The sequence below is a fragment of the Lactuca saligna genome, chromosome 7, assembly GCF_052625555.1.
Source record: "Lactuca saligna cultivar CGN05327 chromosome 7, ASM5262555v1, whole genome shotgun sequence".
Lineage (NCBI taxonomy): Eukaryota > Viridiplantae > Streptophyta > Magnoliopsida > Asterales > Asteraceae > Lactuca > Lactuca saligna.
This window is the reverse complement of record NC_136423.1, coordinates 10,885,855-10,906,255: the sequence shown is the minus strand read 5'-3', so window position 1 is coordinate 10,906,255 and position 20,401 is coordinate 10,885,855. Positions and strand designations below refer to the sequence as shown.

Genomic DNA, 20,401 nt, shown 5'->3' with positions numbered 1-20,401 from the left:
ATTATAGGAGTGGACGAATTCTATGGGGAAACCCATGAGAAATCATCCACGGCCTTTAAGGAAAGGAGTCCATGGATTGCTTAGGGCTTAAGCATCCAAATTAGGGTTTCCTTGTTAGATAACCCTCACAACCTCACTATTTAGAGACCCCTTATGCCCCAAAAACGTGGACAAGCTTTCTTCTAGGGTTTCCACACATTTTGGGCAGCCTCCTTCTCTTCTCCTCTTCATCTTCTTGCTCTTGGTGTTTGTGAACCATTAAAGGAGTGATATTTGTGACTCTAAACTTTTTAAAGTCAATACAAGAAGGATTTGGGATTGTTATTGCTACACAACAATCAAGGTAATATCTTAAACCTATTCTTATGTTAATATGATTACTTATATGCTAGAATTAGGTTTTATAGTCTTGGATAACTTGCATGTACAGTAGAGAAACCTAGATCCAAGCATTAGGGTTTGTATGAGCACATATGATGTTCTTATGACTAAAACCCATCAAAAAATTCCATGCCCTTATATATGTACCATACAATAAGTAAAACTATATATAAAGAGTTTATAAAATTACAAATGCAGTAAATTTTACAGTCAAAAAAATAAAAGAAGAAAAAACCTACATAATAGACGTAAAATGAAGTCTTCGTGCATTTTTTACACAAAAACATCTCTTATTTTATAATAGTCAATATTTTGGACTTTGCCATGCTTGAAAAGCTTAATCCTTCCAATCTTTCTTAAAGACACAAGTTCAAGAGCTTCAATATTTTGTACTTTGTTTCCACTTTTAAGATACCAAGAGACCTGAAAAATGAATCATAGGATCAAAAATAATAATCTGTTTTTAAAATTACCATCCAATAGCAACAATAAAATAAATTAATACCTTTTGTTGCCTCTAGAAGTCCACATATTCAAAATAAACAAGAGCCAGAAATATGTCTCCTGATTCACATCACACAAATGGAAACACAAAAGTTTAGAAAGGACATCTACAAATTTATAGCCGAAGCAAACAATAGATAACAAATGGTCACAAATTTTACATGAAGGCTGAACCAAACCACACAAATCAGATACAAATCATCAGATTTCAAGCTCAAACTGATATAAAAATCCAATAGATCTTTGAGAAATTAACTTTTCTTGTTGTAATAGAATAGAGAAAAAAAAATAATTAAGAAATAAAGTAGATTTCTGAATCAAACCTAAATACACAGATTTTAAACTAAATAAGAGAAAAATCGAGTCTAATAAACTTAACAAGCCATTCACTACAACAGCCAACAAGAACCAATTTTATTTCTGAAACAAAAAGCAAAAACACTAAAGATAAATCACTTCAAAATTAGAATGAGAACAAGAAAAGGAAATCGGAAGAAAAGAAATTGAACTCATCTAGATCAAAATCACACCCAAATAAGAGTCATGGTATCAGAATCACTGTATCTTGGACCTAGAATGCTTTAAAGTTGAATCACGATTTAACCATAGAGAAATCAGAAATCAGAAAACGTAACTTGTAAAATAAAGAAATTGGAATATTTAGAAACTAGAAATCAGAGAATCAGAATAAGTAATCAGTAATCGACTTCAATGATAACTAAAAGATTGAGTTGAAACTTGGGAGCTATGTATTATCGACTGAATGTGAAAAATACAGAAATCAATTCTTACTCTTTATTTATCAGCGATGTAAAGTGATTATAGGGCATCGAATTCTCCAATCGACAGCAACATGTTTCAAAGCGCTGGACGTTTGGATTTTCTATACGCAATTGATGAACGGTCGATTGGTTGTTTGGCGCCTAAAGTTTTCTTGCCCTCCTTTCTCACGTCCATACAGATCACAAGATATGGGGCTATTTTTTTGGGACACTTTATATGTAAAAGAAACATAGCCTGAAGTAGGCATGCAAAAATCGTTTTTTTTTTAATCGGACTGGTTCAGAAAACCGGTTCGGTTCCGGTTAAGTAGTCAAAACCGGTTCTCCCTCGAACCGGTTCGGTTCTAAACCGGTTCAGCCCCAAAAATATCCGAACATATGTAAACCGGTTCGGTTTAACAGAAACCGGTTCACCAAAAACCGGTTCAAAACCAGTTCGACGCAAATAAGCTTTTTTAATTTTTTTTTTTGTTTTTCGACTAATAAGTGTAAAATAGGAATGATTTTTTTTTGTTTAGATTATATTGCACTAGAGTGTTATAAACCAAAAAAAAAATTGTCTTCACAGTAGGTGGATTGGGCAATTGGGGGATTGGGAAGGCTTATAAGCCTTACATATATACACACACATACTGCACGTCCATATGGACCATTTTGCCATAAGTTTTTTTTTTTTTTTTTCTTCTTGTTTAATAATATACATATGTTTTCATGTATTAACATTTTTTTTTGTTTTAAATTTTATGTTTGTGTATATGTAGAAAAACATAATGTATGTAAAAAATTGTTCAACTTTAATCAACACATTTTTTGGAGCAATTTTCAACATTTTTTTAATTTTTTTTTATATTGGAAATACATAATACAACTTCAAACATAAAAACACAAAACATCCAAATTGTCAAACTAATACATCTTCAAACATAAAAACACAAAACATCCAATTTTTTTTTGTTTTTGTTTTTTTATTCGTCATCCGCCATGTCGTTGCGTATTTTGCATCATGTCATGAATGTTTGTTGAACCATATTTTGTTAAATAAACTTCAAACAAATTTTGAAAAACTTTGTTAAATTTTGAAACTTCCTTTGATGCATAATCCATGTCATCATCCATTAAACCAAAATCGTAACAAATATTTTCAATTAAAGTCTCAACCCCCCAACATTTAGAGCCAGATTCAAAGCGGCGGAACAAATAATAATGGGAGGTATTTCTTGAAAATATTTTTTTAACTTTGCTTTCATCGGTTTCATCATATTAGCAAACATTGTGCTCCTCATTTCAAACTCATTTATTTTCGCACACATTAAAAAAATTTGGTTTAAAACTAAACAACTTGTAGGATAATAAACACCCGATAAAAAAGTAGTTGCGTTTTTAAAAACATCAAGCATGTCCACAACAAGTTTGATAGTATCCCAACTTGATTCCGGATAAGCCGTAACCTTATTACGGTCCGCAAGGTTGTCATGGAACATTTTTAAAGTATCTTTTTGACCTAAGGCACATTCAAACATTTTGCAAGTGGAGTTCCATCGGGTATTATTTTCCCAATTCGGACCTAAAAAGAGGGCATTCGCATCGATACAAAATTGCATATAATTATGATATCGAGCGTTACGAGAACTAAAAATATCTTTTAGCATGTCTTTGAAACCATCTTTTATAGTTTCAATGCTAGTTAGTCCATCTTGCACAACCAAATTAATGATATGTGCAACACATCGACTATGAAAAAAAACACCATCGCAAATAGGTTTATATTTTAGTTTTAGTTGTCCAACCGCGATAGTGTTGTTTGAAGCACTATCAAAAGATATAGAAAAAATCTTTCCTTCAAGTTTATAAGTTTTGATCACACAATCTAAAATTTTAAATAATTTTCTACCGGTGTGCGGGTACTCAAACAATTCAAACGTAATTGTACGCTTCATCATTACCCAATTAGTTGGATTAATCCAATGAGCAGTAACACAAAGGTACGCATCCGGTGAACCATGAGGAGCCGTCCAAACATCACAAGTAAAATTCACACCGGTTTCTAAAGATTGAAATCCTAAAATCAATTCATTTTTTTGCAAGTTTCCACATTTCAATACAATCACATCTAATAGAAGTACGACTCACATGGCAATATCGTGGTTTGAGAGTATCTTGGATGAGTGAAGTCAATCGTTTGTTGTTGAAGTGGTCAAAAGGAAAACATTCTTGAATCACGAACTTCGCCATCCTATCCCAAACTTTACTCAAATCATAACTCCACAATGTTGCATCATTCGCCATTGTTGTTTGATTATGTCCCGGCCCAAATTTCACCGCGGGGCATCTTTTTGTCATATGAGTTTTCAATGTCGAATTCCCTTCTTCATTAAAAAAAAGCACCACATTTCTTGCATCGCGCTCTTTTTGTACCGTTCGATATTACACACAAATCATAGTTGCACCAAATAGTCGGATTTCTATTTGTTTCTTGATGCTAACAACGGTAGGATTGTTTGATGAATCTCCAATACCAATGGAAGCCAAATCCATTGTTTGAATTAAGAGCGATTTTTTAAGTAAGAGAGGTTTTTTGAAGTTTGGTTAACCCAAAACTTCTAATAGCTATTTATACTATCAAATATTGGGGAATATGGCCAAAAGGGACCAAAAATCGACTGTCTAACAGCCATAAACGGCTATATAGCCGTTAGAATAAGACAAAAAACAGCCATATGAAAAACCGGTTCAAAATTGGATCAAAAAACCGGTTCTTATTAAACCGGTTCGAAACCAGTCCTAAAGGTCGAAATGGAGAATTGGTTCGGTCCGGCGGTTCGGTTCATCGGGGGTTCGGTTCAAGGCTGAATCGGTTCGGTGGTAAACCAATTTCCGGTTCACTGACCGGTTCGGTTTGTGAACCGGTTTTTTTGGTCACGTCTAGCCTGATGCCCCTATAAATTTGTTGCCCTGGGCATAAGCCCAAGTCGCCTAGGTATTGGGCTGGGACTGCGTGAGCAAATCTTTAAACCCTAAAATTAGTGTTTTCTCCCTATATAAAGAACATAACCCCTATTGGTTCAGCCTCCCTTCACTCTTACGCAACCACCACGAAAACCTTAGCTCCCTTTGTGCGCCTTGGTGTTCTAAAAGCCATTTGAGAGTGTTTGTGTGTTGTTTTAGTGAGAAAAGAAGAAAGGATCTTGAAGAAGAAGCAAGGATCCACCAAGAGCTTGTAGATCTAGAGGATTGACACCATTTCTGGCTCTTTTGAGCTATCAAGCTCCATAATTGACCATTGTATGCTTAGATTTGTTTATTTAGGGGTTTTTATGTCCTTTTTGACCCCATTGTTGGGAGTGTTTGAGTATTGCTGGTTCCAGAGCTTAAGAGTTGTCCTTTTGGACTCTTAGAAGCACCTAGGGTCATAAAATCGGATCTTGGTGGTTAAGCCAAAACCATGCAAGGGTTAAATGGTCTTAAAGTTGGTATAATGGACCAAAATCATGTTTTGACCCCAACCATCCATGCAAGCACCTAAAGTTTGTAACTTTATGGCTTGGGAGGCCTTAAAGAACCTGGATCTACATTTTGGACGTAAAGACTTAATGGATTAAGTCAGAAGTGAAGTCCCAAGGAAACTGGGTGGTACGCTAAGTGTAAACCCTGGTACATTACGCGTACTGGGGTGGTTCACAGTTAGTTACTGTTTACGGTCAACCTCCGTTTGCGGTCAAAAGTACGTTAGGTGTACTTGCCAGGTACGCCGTGCGTACGTGTGTAGAATGGAAACCATGGGATTTTGGGACTTAAGGATCTAGGTGTGGGCTTGGAGCCCTGTAGCCCACTGAGAAGTACCAGGTTGGACTTAGAAATCTGGAACTAGAGCATTGAGCCTATTGGGCCAAGATTGGACCCTTGGAGTTGTTACCTTTGGACTTGGAGCTTTTGGGCCCAATTAGGGGATGGGGCCCAATTCAGTAATTGGGAAATTAGTGGGCCTTAAGGAGTCTTTAATAGGCCAATGAAGGGCTGGGCTTAATAGATTATAATTGTGACTTCTGAATGTCCCAATTGGATCAAGGGGTAAAATGGTCATTTTACCCTAAGTTGTGTTATAGACTCTGATCGGGTGTTAATGTGTTTACGTTAGCCGGGAGTCATCATAGCAATTGTTAGAGACTAATTTCCGCGAGATTCAGCATGCAGTTTTCGAGGAGAGTTACCTTCCAGTAGAGGTGGGTCTACGGCCACAATGTCGGCCCACCATTATGGATTGTCGTTAGATGATTGTCTGTGTGATAATTATCTAGGTTGCTATTATTAGATGTGCTTTATGTGCCAGTATGGTATGTTGTATGTGATAGCGGTAGTAGGAGGGAACAATCCCCCATCTCGGTCGTTAGGACCGAAGGGTAGGTCAGTACCCCAGGAATGCTTGATATTATGATTATGACAGTATGATTATGATAACATGATTATGATAGTATGATTATGAGTTGTTAGTAGTAGGGGTGAAATAGTCTCCGTTGCTGGTTGAGATAGACCGGAGGGTAGGTCAGCACCCCAAAATTGCTTGACATGGGTGGGCCAGCACCCCAAAACTGCTTGACACAGGTTGGTCAGCACCCCAGAACTGCTTGACATGGGTGGTTCGGGCTCCCCAGAGTTGCTCGGCAGTATGTATGTTGTTCGGTATGTGGTATGGTGGGGAAACTTACTAAGCTTTGTGCTTACAGTTTTCAGTTTTGGTTTCAGGCACCTCTTCGTCTAAAGGGAAGGAGTCGACCGGGTAGCAGCACATTGCACACACATGATTCCACATTTTAGAATTCTTGGATTTGTACTCTACATTATTATTATCTGACACTATGGGTTTTGAGACATGTACTATGGTTTATGAACTAACGTGATATCAGCAATGTTTTCCTCAACCAAATTTTATAAGCAATATAATTAAAACAAAAAATTTTGGTCTGATTTATGGGATGTTACAAGTATGTTTATAAAACTAGAGAAATTGGAATTTGGCTAATGCGATTAAATGAAAATATTGAGCACCAACTTGCCCAACGTCTTGACTTTTCTTTTCTTGACTTCTTGGTCTTTTTTCATTTGAACTTATTCATCACTTAAATAAATTTTATTAACATATTCAAATTCTAAAATACGAAAGACTATAAATTAAGCCATTAATTTGTAAGTAGTTTTAAAAAAAATAAATGAAAACAAGTTTTTATAGTCAAATTTTGGAAGACTGTAACAAAGTTTGATTGTTAAAACCCAAGGAATTACCGATACAAAATGAAAACAAGTTTTTACATATTCACTTCTTTACCTATACAAAATGAATCAAAACATGGGACAAAGATAAAGGAAGGAAAAAAATGAGATGCAAGTTGCAATTGTTGGACGTGATCACAGCCCTATATTTTTTTCAATTTGTCGAACACCAATCAAGTTTTTATGTGTATAAGGAGTAGTGTATGTAGGTCTAAGTAAAAAAAAGCCTTAAAATTCTGGGCCTTCTATTGCATAAATCCGGTTCCGACCCATTACCCGGTTCCGGTTCTTCTTTAGCATTTTCGGTTCTTTTACCCGGTTTACCCGGACCCGTTGGACCCATACCCGAAACCCGGTTAAGGCTCATTTTTAAACCCAAGACCCAGACCGGTTAAGCATATTTTGGTTCAACCGGTTCTGGTCCAATTATCCGGTTCTAATTCACATCCCTAATCCTCTTCACCCACCTTCCCCTCTGTGACAACCCGATATTTTCGAATCAATGTAATGACCTAAAAAGTCAAGAATTATAATCTATTTTGATGTAATGAAATTAGTGTTAAATAAAATGTTATAAAAGTCTCTATTGGGTTGCATGAAATGACAAATGTCGTATCAAGAGTTTCAGAAAAATAAAGAACACCAAAACCCGACTTATAACGAAGAAGTTATGACCAATTGAAGATTCATGTCAAAACCGGTAAAACACTGATAAACGTAAAAAGTAAAATTTCAATAAAATACTTTCTAGTCTTAGGTATCTAAAGAAAAGTCGTAGATTATACTAAACTGTGAGTGTTACATAAAAAGAGTGCCCAAATTTGACTTCGTATGAGGAAATTATTTTCGGAATGGCAGTAGACAGCTAAAAACTCGGATCCGTAATCGAGTGATTTGTGGCCGACACAACCTAAACGGGAATCAAAGGTCTCGGCAATAGTGGTATAACGGTTAAAAGTTTGACGAAAACGGACGTCAGATGAAGAAGTTATGGATTTTTAACGGACTTTTCGTGTCCCGGCCCGTTAAAAATATATAATTAAAAATAAAGTCAAAACTAGCCGACGAAGTCTAAATGAAAGTTGTAGAGTACAGTCTCACCTATGCGTGGATATAAAGAACACGAAAAACGGAGCTCGTACGCGAAGGTTACACAATTTAGAAGTTGAAAAACTCAATTACGCCCCGCGTAATGAGTTACGCCCCGCGTACCAGAGGATAGGAGCCTCGTCCCATCGGGCAAAAGGCTCTCCCATTGGCCATCAGATCCGAGCTACGCAATCGATGACGACTCACTACCCGCAACATAACTGGGGTGAGTACGCCCCGCGTAAATGGGGTCTTCAGCCCCTATAAAAAGGATGCAATGGCTCCGAGTTTTATTGCTCAATTCTCTACTTTTTCGTGTCAAAACTCTACGTTTAAACCCTCGAAGCCATCCTGAAGCCCCAGTTTTCATATCTAAGTTCCGAAGGAAGGTTTTACACTCCCGAGATTCCCGAGAAATCCACTTTTTCAAGTCGAAGTTCTGCTCGATTTTCATCCCACCATCTTCAATCTATCAAGTGAGTTCATACCCCCTACAAACACACTTTAAATGCTTTTTAAATACATTTAAGGGAGGGAATACAAGTAAACACACAGTTATCCTCGTGTGAAAAACATCAATCTTATGCTATACTTTTGTTATTAAATCAATCATATGTGATTTATAACTATCATACGAAAACGTTCTCGTGCAACATATCACAATAACACTTTGTCCTTATGGAATAAAACATGTTGTTATATAAATATCAAACAATTTATTTATATTTTGAGTATAAATGTTCAAAAATGTTATTACAAAGGTTTTACTTTATGTACAAAGTCAACCTTACACTAGGGTTTACTATACAAACGAAACACACTTTTGGAAAAACTATAATAGGTATAGTTTGCAAGGAAATCATGAGATTTTACATACTATAAGTACTATATCAAGGAAATACTTTCATATACAAGAACAAATGGACTTTTCATACGTAAATCTATTTGATACTAAGTTTTGTGAGACATTCAACTTCACATACTTTCAAGTATGCAGTTAAAGCCATGTACACCATAATCTCTTTTAGGGAGAGCGTGATACTTGTGTATATATCTATACGGGATTGACAATCCCGCACCTAAACTGTTAGCTACAGTTAGACTGTCAGGTTTGGGGTGAAAAACGTCATAACATTCCAACGCCTGAAGAACGTTGTTACAGACAGTCTGGGTCGTTAGCATGGTTATTAAACTCACATGGAGTATTAAAAACACGTTGATTTACGGGGTTATCGAGTGCCTCATTGATTTTATACATACATCTACTAATATAAGCATGAAAAATACTAATAAATTACAGTTTCGGAACATTTAAACTACCACACACTCACGGGAAAATATTGGATTTTCCAGAAGCAAACTCATTGATTTTATACTAAACTTACAAATTTTATACATAAATGCTTGTGAACTCACCAACTTAATTGTTGACATTTTTTAAAACTACTTGTATTTCTCAGGGATTCATTAATACAGTTAAACATTAGCTTTTGGAAAAGTGACACTAAGGCGTTAAGTTTAAAACTTATTTTGTCATCATATTGTAATTTTTTTTGAAACAAGTATCATTTAACAATGTAACCTTTAAATTATATATATATATATATATATATATATATATATATATATATATATATATATATATATATAATGGTTGTTTTACGTTCTTTACTATGTATTCAACTGTTGTGGTACTACATGAAGTCATCTACCCTCGAACGATTCCGCCGTTCTGGTTTGGGTGTGTAACACCCTCTCCCTACCAGTGTCCGACACCTCACTTCTCGGCCAGAATCGTTCACCTCAACAGTTGCACGACGAAGAAGGAGAATATGGATATTTTGATTTCCATATATCTGATTTCCACATACCATGAGTATTAACATTTAATGTTAATGCTTGAAAAACATTTTTATCAGACAAGGAAATTTGTAAATTTGGGTAAACATTAAAATATACTGGTCCATGGGACAAACTAGATTCTATTATACTCATCAAAGATTGTTTCCAATTTTTATTTCTAGCATCCATAAAGACTGCTAAAAAGCTTTCAGGTAATCCCTGTAATGTTAATGGTTTAAAAGCAATTTGTACTAAACCAATATGTAAATAATTATAAATATATTTATACCTATCAATATCTTGTGGGGTTATTAACTGAATTGTCATATCATCTTCATTCACAGTTCAATTTTATTCTGTAGTTTTAACAGTTTGAATAAAACCTAATTCTTCAAAGGTTCCTAATTCATATATAAATTTAGGGTTGATACTAGGACTGTGTTTGGCGTACTAGCTAAAAAATTAGATATTAGCTGAAAAGCTAGCTAATAGCTGAAAAGCTAGTTGTTAAATGAAAAGTTAGTTGATAGGGGAAAAGCTAGCTGATAAAAAATGATTTTGGTATAACTAGCTGAAAAGCTAACTGAAATATATAAAATTACATAAAAGGACATGTAAGAGTATGTGTTTCTATAATTAAATAAGGGGTATATTTGGAAAATTAAAAAAAATCCTAAAAAGCTAGTCTATGTAGCTTTTCAAAAAGCTAGCTTATAAGCTACTTTTTGGCTTGCCAAACAGGACAACATAAAAAAGCTCGAAAAATAAGCTAGATGTGACGCGCCAAACACAACCTAGGAATTGTCCATTTATTAAGAAGATCTAAATTCTTTGGCACTTCATATTCTTCTATTAAGTGGTTTCTAATGAGTTATTTAATACTATTTTTGAATCTACTGAATATACTCATAAACAGTAAAATGAGGTAATATCACATAGTATTCCATGGCTCTGATACCATAATCTAGCAGGACCATAACACGATATGAGTAACTGGACATAAACTAAAATTTTAAAACAAAAGAGTCAGGTGAATTAGGCAAGTCAATGAGTAAAACGCCCTAAAACAGCTCTGTGGCCACAAAAGCGGGCTAAAACATAATAATAATAATAATAATAATAATAATAATAATAATAATAATAATGATGACGACGATTTCGACGGCGACGACGACTGCGACAACGACGATGACGAGGACTACAACGATGATGATGATGATGATGATGATGTTAGGTTTTGGTATAATACAACATCCTATGGTACAAATGATGGGTTTTAGCCATAAGAACTTTCCTATGTGCGCATGCAAAACCCAAATGCTTGGATCTAGGCTTTCTAATCAATCATGCTTTGAATCCAAGACTTCTAATGACTATTTAGATGTAAAAACAATATTGAAACAAATCTAGAATCATACCTTTGATTTCCTTGTTGATCTTGTTGTCTTGGAGCTTCTAGAGTCACAATTGTCACTCCTCTAATGGCTTACAAACACCAATAGCAAGGAGGATGATTTTGGGAGAGAGGAGAGGGGATGGAATTCGACCAGAGTATCCTTACTTCTGAAGATGTGTCGAATTCTCTATCCCATAGGGTCTATTTATACTTGTAGACTCCTTAAGGGTTACAGCCTAAACCCTAGTTGGATAACTATTACTCAAAGCAATCCAAATCCTTCCAAGATAATGCCTTGGACGAATTTAGGACTTATCCTAGCCTAGAATTCGTCCAACCCTTCATCCAATAAGGATTTATAGTCTAAAGTTTAACTATCAAACAATTGATAGTTTATACCCTCTCATTTAATTAATCTCCTTAAGTCACCAAATTAATTCCAATTAATTCTATGACTTATATTAATCAAATAACAATATATTATTCTTTATATTATTCTCATAATATACTAATAATATTTACTCTCTCTTAATAAATCATCCTATCAAGTTGCTATGGTGAAGGCAACCCAAAAGGACCATGCACAACCGAGTCAAATACTTGCCTAATACAGTTGCAGCCTTAGACACTATTCCAACAGTCTCCCACTTGGATAAGTCTAGTAACTATAAGCGCAAGTACAATTCGGTTTGCAATCGTAGCTCTCAAAGATGCTGTCAAACTCTGATCTAATCAATCTTGTCCTTTAGATAAGGGATCGTACAGTCCTCTGTTAGATATCATGCAGACAATACTATGGAACAGTTAGTCAAGCATTTGGTTTCTCGATTTCCGATTTATTCGACATAGAACTTAATCGAACACATCAATTCAGTTCTGACCGGGCCCGACACATAAGTCAAATCAAATCATCGAGCGGCTGAGATATCACTTTTTCCTTCTTAGGATAAAAGTTACAGATAAACTTCGATTTATATGCATTTACTTATTCATTAACCAACTATACACAACAATGCGTTTTATAACATCGAGTTACCAATGCGTTTTCGCATTATCAATGTACAATCAATTAACCAATAATAAACCATATATCTAGGTTTTAAGACTATATGATATTATCGTCTCGCGATCACCCTTTTATATCACATTCCATAAGGTGATTCCAGCAAGCGCGAGTTTGTTCCAATGCTCAAACCTAGTTCATAAGCACTCATGAACGTTGTAACAGTCTTTTGCTATGCCTAAAACCAATTAGACACTCTACACACCTATTCATTACAATCTTCATTCATACCTACTTCCAACATATGAACGATCGTGGACAATTTGAATAATTCGATTATTCCTAATAAACTCAATTATTCTGGAAGTCAAAACATGCAAAGTGAAACAATAGTTAAACAATTAACATAAGACAGTAACATTACTTATAAATAAAACTCCTTTATTTAATCATCAAATGTTAATTACATTTATCTATTTCACGTTTCTAATACTATCTAATCTATGCTAACATCATCCTTCAGCCCAATGCTCCTACCATGCTGCAAGTGTTTAACCCTACTCAGTCCCTTCGTAAGCGGATCTGCTGGGTTATCTTCCGATGATATCCTCTTTACTACGAGTTTTCCTTCTTCCACACGATGTCTAATAAAGTGATATTTTCTGTCGATATGTCTTGATCTACCATGATCCCTCGGTTCCTTGGTCAAGGCAACCGCTCCTTCGTTATCACAGAAAATCTCCATGGGCTCATTAATGGCAGGTACAACTCCAAGATCACCGATGAAGTTCTTTAGCCATATTGCCTCCTTCGACGCTTCGCTCGCTGCAATGTACTCTGATTCGCACGTTGAATCAGTTACGGTTTCCTGCTTGGAACTCTTCCATGTCAATGCTCCTCCATTTAGGGTAAAGACCCAGCCCGACTGCGAATGGTAGTTGTCCCTGTCGGTCTGAAAACTGGCATCCTATACCCTCGCACCTTCAAGTCATCACTCCCTCCGAGAACTAAGAACCATTCCTTCATCCTCCGAAGGTACTTAAGGATATTCTTCACTGCAACCCAATGGGCTTTGCCAGGGTTCCCTTGATATCTACTAACCATGCTCAAAGCAAAGGCTACATCAGGGCGAGTATAAGTCATAGCGTACATGATTGAGCCAACTGCGGAAGCATATGGAACTCGGCTCATATCAGCTATCTCAGCTTCGATACTCGGACTTTGAGTCTTACTCAACTTGGCATTGCTTTGTATCGGTAATTCTCCCTTTTTCGAGTTCTCCATACTAAAACGTTTTAGTACCTTCTCTAAGTAAGTGTTCTGACTAAGTCCTATCAGTCTCTTACTTCTTTCTCTTACTATCCTTATTCCCAAAATATAGGAAGCCTCTCTGAGGTCCTTCATAGCGAAGCACTTCCCCAGCCAGGACTTAACCTCCTGCAGAGTCGGGACGTCATTTCCTATGAGTAATATGTCATTGACATATAGAACGAGAAAGCTTACTACACTCCCACTGGCTTTGACATATACACATGATTCATCTTCGCTTCGTACAAATCCAAACTCTTTGACTTTCTCATCGAAGCAAAGATTCCATATGCGAGACGCTTGCTTAAGTCCATAAATGGACTTCTCAAGCTTACACAGTCTATTCGGATGCTTCGGACCCACAAACCCCTCTGGCTGAGCCATGTAAACATCCTCAGCCAACTTTCCGTTAAGGAAAGTGGTCTTGACATCCATTTGCCAAATCTCATAATCATGAAATGCAGCAATAGCTAGCATCACTCTAATAGATTTTATCTTCGCAACTGGTGAGAAGGTCTCTTCATAGTCAACTCCGGGAGTTTGAGTAAAGCCCTTCGCAACTAGTCGCGCTTTAAACGTGTGTACTTTTCCATCCACGTCGGTCTTCTTCTTGAAGATCCATTTGCACCCAACGGTTTTACGTCCAGGCACATTATCAACCAGATTCCAAACTTGGTTATCATACATGGATTGGATCTCGCTATCCATTGCCTCTTTCCATTTCGCAGACTTCGGGCCTGCCATGGCTTCCTTATAGCTATTAGGTTCATCAAGATTTATTAGTGTACTATCACTAATATACGTGTCCCCTTCGGTCGTAATATGAAAACCATATAACTGGGGTTGAAACCTAACTCTTTCGGAACGTCTAAGAGGTAATCATATGTCAATTGGTTCAACCGGAGTTTCCTCCTCGGGTTGAGTGCCAGCGGTAGAGGTTCCTTCATCTATCGACTCTTGAATCTCTTCAAGATCGATTTGCCTCCCACTATCTCCTTGGCCTATGAGTTCTCGTTCTCGAAAAACTCCTCTCCTCGCAACAAAGACAACATTGTCCTTCGGTCTATAGAAGAGATATCCAAAGGATTTCTGCGGGTAGCCGATGAAAATACATCGCTCACTACGAGGTTCGAGCTTGTCGTGAGTATCTCGTCTTACGAAAGCCTCGCAACCCCAAACCTTGATATGTGCTAACGAAGGAGCTTTCCCCGTCCACATCTCGTGAGGTGTTTTAGCAACCTTCTTAGTAGGGACTCGGTTAAGGATATGGGCGGCAGTCTCCAAGGCATACCCCCAAAAAAGAGATAGATAGTGAAGCACGACTCATCATAGAGCGAACCATGTCCAACAAGGTTCGATTACGCCTTTCTGCCACACGATTCAATTGTAGTGTCCTAGGTGGCATCAATTGTGAAACTATTCCACACTCATTGAGATAATCGTAGAATTCAAGACTTAGGTACTCTCCTCCTCGATCGGATCGAAGCATCTTGATCTTCCTGCCCAATTGATTCTCCACTTCATTCTTAAACTCTTTGAACTTTTCAAAAGTTTCTGACTTTTGCTTGATTAAGTAGATATACCCATATCTACTATAGTCATCGGTAAAAGTCACGTAGAAGCGGTTACCATCCTTCGTGGTAGATCTAAATGGTCCACACACATCAGTATGTATGAGGTCCAATAGACCCTCACCCCTTTCGCACGTACCAGCGAAGGGTGACTTAGTCATCTTTCCAAGTAAACAAGACTCACATGTTTCATCTTCCCTAAGGTCGAATGACTCCAACACTCCATCATTTTGGAGTTGGGCTATGCGTTTCTTGTTGACATGTCCAATACGACAATGCCATAAGGATGCCTTATCCATACTATTGGAAGAATCTAAGTACAAAACATCATTTCCTAAGTTATCAACAATCATAACAGTTTCATAAATTCCATTACATGGTATAGCTTCAAAGTAAAAGACACCATTTAGATAAGCTAAAATAGAACCATTCTCATTATTAAAAGAAAATCTAAAACCTTGTCTAAACAAACCATGAAAAGAAATGATGTTTCTAGCCATTTCTGGCGAATAGCAACAATTGTTCAAATCTAAAGATAAACTATTCCTAAGCACTAAAGAATACACTCCAATCTTGGTCACAGGCGACGATCTTCTGTTCCCCATGATTAGATTTATTCTTCCATGCTCCACGTCTCTACTTCTTCTTAGTCCCTGCACATTAGAACAAATGTGATAACCACAACCGGTATCAAGAACCCAAGAAGTATTATGGGAATCATTAGATTTAATTGTATATATACCTGCAAAAGATGGCTTGATCTTTCCTTCCTTGATGGCTTGCAGGTACTCCGGGCAGCTTCTCTTCCAAGGTCCTATCTTGTGGCAGTGGTGGCACTCTCCCTCCTTCGGATTAGAGCAGGGCTTAGCGGGATCATCTTTGGTCCCACTAGAAGAGGCACCATCTCGGGCTTTCACCTTGCGATGGTTTTTTGACGAAGCCTTCCTCTTCTTTCCTTTTCCTTGTCCAATTGCCAAGACAGGAGCAGCGGGTGGATTGGGAGTTGGTGCAACAGACTTGTCCTTGAAGTTGCTCTCAACGACCCTCAAGAGACCTTGGAGTTTACTTAGGGTGACCTCTTCTTTGTTAATGTGATAGGTCATCCTAAATTGATTGTAGCTCGGAGGCAAAGAGTGAAGCACCATGTCGATCGCCAAATCTTCCCCAAAGTCAACATTTAAGTTGCGAAGGCAGTCGACATACCTTTGCATCTTTTGCAAGTGCACGGTAAGAGATTCTCCATGACCCATCTTAGCGGAAATCATGTTAGTGAAAATCTCATAACGCTCTTGTCTCGCGTTTTGATGGTATCTCTCCAATAAGTCTTGGTGCATTTCGTACGGATACATGTCCTCGTAGGACTTTTGGAATTCGGAGTTCATGGTCGCGATCATGATGCAATGCACTTTCGTTGCATCACGCTCGTGAGTTTCGAAAGCGATGATTTCGGCGGGAGTAGCGATTTCGGGGTTGATTTTCTCGAGCTTCTCATCGAGGACATACTCCTTATCCTCATAGCGAGCAATCGTGCGAATGTATCTTATCCATTCGCTAAAGTTCGTTCCATCAAAGGTGACCTTTTGACAAAGGTTCATCAAAGTGAAAGAACTCGCAGCAGCATTGTTAGCGTTCGACATCTACAAATAGAAAGGACAAAGATAGATTAGAATATGAGTCCCTAATTATCACCCAATAAGAACAATTAGGGCTAGGATCCAACAACAATATTTACACATTAGAAAAGGGATGCCGTAATCTAATATGCAAACAATTTGAAGGTAAGTGAATGACGATTCACTAATTCTCCACCATGAAAAACATAACTTTAAGTCCTAAATGTATTGAGAATTCCTAGTTTCGGATGAGATTCATTGAAACTTTTCAATGGCATGTTTAAATCTCGATATGCCCCTCTTGTTTGTGACTGGGATACCGAGGATCACAAAGCGGGTGTGAATTACCATACAAATTATCGTGGTGCCTTCATTGTAACGATCACCTATTCGATGTGCCGGTAAACCACACACGCTCCATCGAACTACGATAAACAATGAATCACCCTTTGCCACCTTAGCTTAGAACCAATTAGTGTGCCGGTAAACCACACACACTCCACTAACTTCTTAGCAAGGTGCAAAGTGTAGTTTTATGGGATTGCATCAATTCAATTTTCCTAAAGTAACTAAGATTGGGAAATTTTAAGAAAACGTGTAGTTACTTTGTATTTCTTATTATACTTTTAATGAGAGGATGAGGTTGCCCTATCCTACCCGTTCGGCTAACGACCCTCCACCAATCAAGCGAGCGGTGGGTGTGAGTGTACACCCATTAAGCGCCATTTTATAGACCGCAAACTTATACCCACCTTATAGACCGGCTTCATGAATGAGGCCTACGAATGGTAAGACTAGCATTTAAGTTATACATATATATATTAATCTTGTAATATTATATTAGTATAGGGTTGTATTTTAAACTTGTAAAATTCTAGGGTTTGAAATTTAAATTGTCTAAATTAAACTTTTAATCACAAAACAAAATTTCAAAAACCTTGAGGACTAGTTTTAAACATTTAAAACATAAAGGATCAAATAACAAATAATCTAAATCACATAATTATCCATATTTGATTAATAATTATCATATAATGAAATCATATATTTTATTAATTGATAATTATCTTCAATTAGATCAAAAATATAGTCATATATATCACAAAATCGGATTAGGGTTGATATAATATGATTAAGGTAACTTTCCATAAGATAAATATGAAAAAAATCCCGTTTTTGGCTAATCCTGACGCTCGAACTCGCCGAGTACCCATACTGGACTCGCCGAGTCAGGCCAACTCGCCGAGTCCACTATGGGACTCGCCGAGTCCATGACTCAGAAACATAAAATCGATTTTTTTTTCAGTTTAGTTTCATACAAGCAACAATTCAATGAAAACCAAGCTATGCTCTGATACCACTGATGGGTTTTAGCCATAAGTACTTTCCTATGTGCGCATGCAAAACCCTAATGCTTGGATCTAGGCTTTCTAATCAATCATGCTTTGAATCCAAGACTTCTAATGACTATTTAGATGTAAAAACAATATTGAAATAGATCTAGAATCATACCTTTGAGTTCCTTGTTGATCTTGTTGTCTTGGAGCTTCTAGAGTCACAATTGTTACTCATCTAATGGCTTACAAACACCAATAGCAAGGAGGATGATTTTGGGAGAGAGGAGAGGGGATGGAATTCGACCAGAGTATCCTTACTTCTGAAGATGTGTCGAATTCTCTATCCCATAAGGTCTATTTATACTTGTAGACTCCTTAAGGGTTACAACTTAAACCATAGTTGGATAACTATTACTCAAAGCAATCCAAATCCTTCCAAGATAATGCCTTGGACGAATTTAGGACTTATCCTAGCCTAGAATTCGTCCAACCCTTCATCCAATAAGGATTTATAGTCTAAAGTTTAACTATCAAACAATTGACAGTTTATACTCTCTCATTTAATTAATCTCCTTAAGTCACCAAATTAATTCCAATTAATTCTATGACTTATATTAATCAAATAACAATATATTATTCTTTATATTATTCTCATAATATACTAATAATATTTAATCTCTCTTAATAAATCATCCTATCAAGTTGCTATGGTGAAGGCAACCCAAAAGGACCATGAACAACCGGGTCAAATACTTGCCTAATACAGTTGCAGCCTTAGACACTATTCCAACAACAAATACAACCCTAAATACATTGGATCTATGTTTTCACTAATTATACATGCAAATGGTTTCCAAGGCATTAAACCTATAACTAGCATGCATTTGACATAAATTATATAAGATATTAGTTATGGTAACATACGTTTTATGTGGCTTGAAGTCTTGTTGTATTTGGCCTTAAGAGCTAAGCCCCAATAGCGTGGAAGCCTCAAGTGGAATCACAACACACCATGGGCAAAGGATGAACTTGAGAGAGAATCTGCATGCACCCAAAAACACCCATGAACTCCAAGAACTTCATGTGTAACCACAAAAATAGCGTTTTTAGGTAATGATGCATGTATTTATATGTGTGGTATTTCAAGAGTCATGGGTATAACCCAAATCCATACCCATGGGTTTTATGATCCATGGTTAATGTGGCCCAACTCTTTATGTATCCATACATAAACTTGGTCCAACATGGATCATAAGCCCAACATATATAAATATAACTAATTAACATAATTAGTCCCCATAGATTTAATTAGTCTCTTTTGATCACTAAATTAATTCTAAATTAATTCTTGATCAATACTAATTAAAACATATGATTCCATATCAATATATTATAACTTATAATATATTAATAAATCACATATAACATCTTATCTCAAAAGTCCATCCTAACAAATTATCCTGATGATATGCAACCCAAATGGACCATGCTACTCTCGGGTCAAGTACATACCAATAATAGTTATGGGCTTAGTCATCTAATTAAACAGCCTCCCACTTTGATAAGTCTAAAACTATTATTACCGGTACAACTTCATAACTTGACTAGCAATCGTAGCTCTTAAAGCCACTGTCGAACTCTGAACAAATCAAATGATGCATCCATTAAATAAGTGACCATATATTCCTCCATTCTAGATATCATATGGACTAACACATGGATTATAATCATTCTCTCTGTCCATTTTTTGTTTCCCGATTTCCGATTTATGACGACTGACTAATTGAACAAATCAAATCAGTCCAGACTTGGCCAAGCACTTAGGGTGTCATCACTAAATCATCGAGGGGCCCACAAATATCTCTTTTATCCCGAAGGTAAAAGTAATGGATAAACTTCGACTCATATGGCTTGTTCTACTACTTGTTGAATCATACAAAAAGGCACGTTTAATAGTAGCGAGTTACCAATGCGTTTTCGTAACCAACTCATAGTAACAACTCATATCTCTAGGTTTGAAGAATATAAGATATTATCGTCTCATGATCACTCGTGATAAAATCCATGAAGTGATTCAAATGAGCGTGGGTTGAATCCAATACTCATAACTTATGAGTACTCATGAGTGTTGTAGCAACTCTTGCTATGTCCAACATCTTAGACATCTGCAAACCAACTCATGACAGTCTTGATTCATATCTACTTTCAACATATGACCGAGTGTGGATGGTTTGAATAACTTAGTCATCCGAGAAGAATGGCCTAATTTATTCTGGAAGTCAAAACATTCAAAGTGAAACACAAGAATAA

General features: G+C 36.7%; 1 long non-coding RNA gene across 1 annotated transcript; it reads right to left on the bottom strand.

The window, feature by feature from the left end:
- Window positions 1-525: 525 nt before the first annotated feature.
- Window positions 526-1,861, bottom strand: LOC145005989 (uncharacterized). Its single transcript, XR_013662747.1, has 3 exons — window positions 1,678-1,861; window positions 887-945; window positions 526-804 (listed from the first exon to the last, which is right to left on the bottom strand). It is a non-coding gene; the product is annotated as an uncharacterized LOC145005989 (long non-coding RNA).
- Between the last annotated feature and the right edge of the window lie 18,540 nt (window positions 1,862-20,401).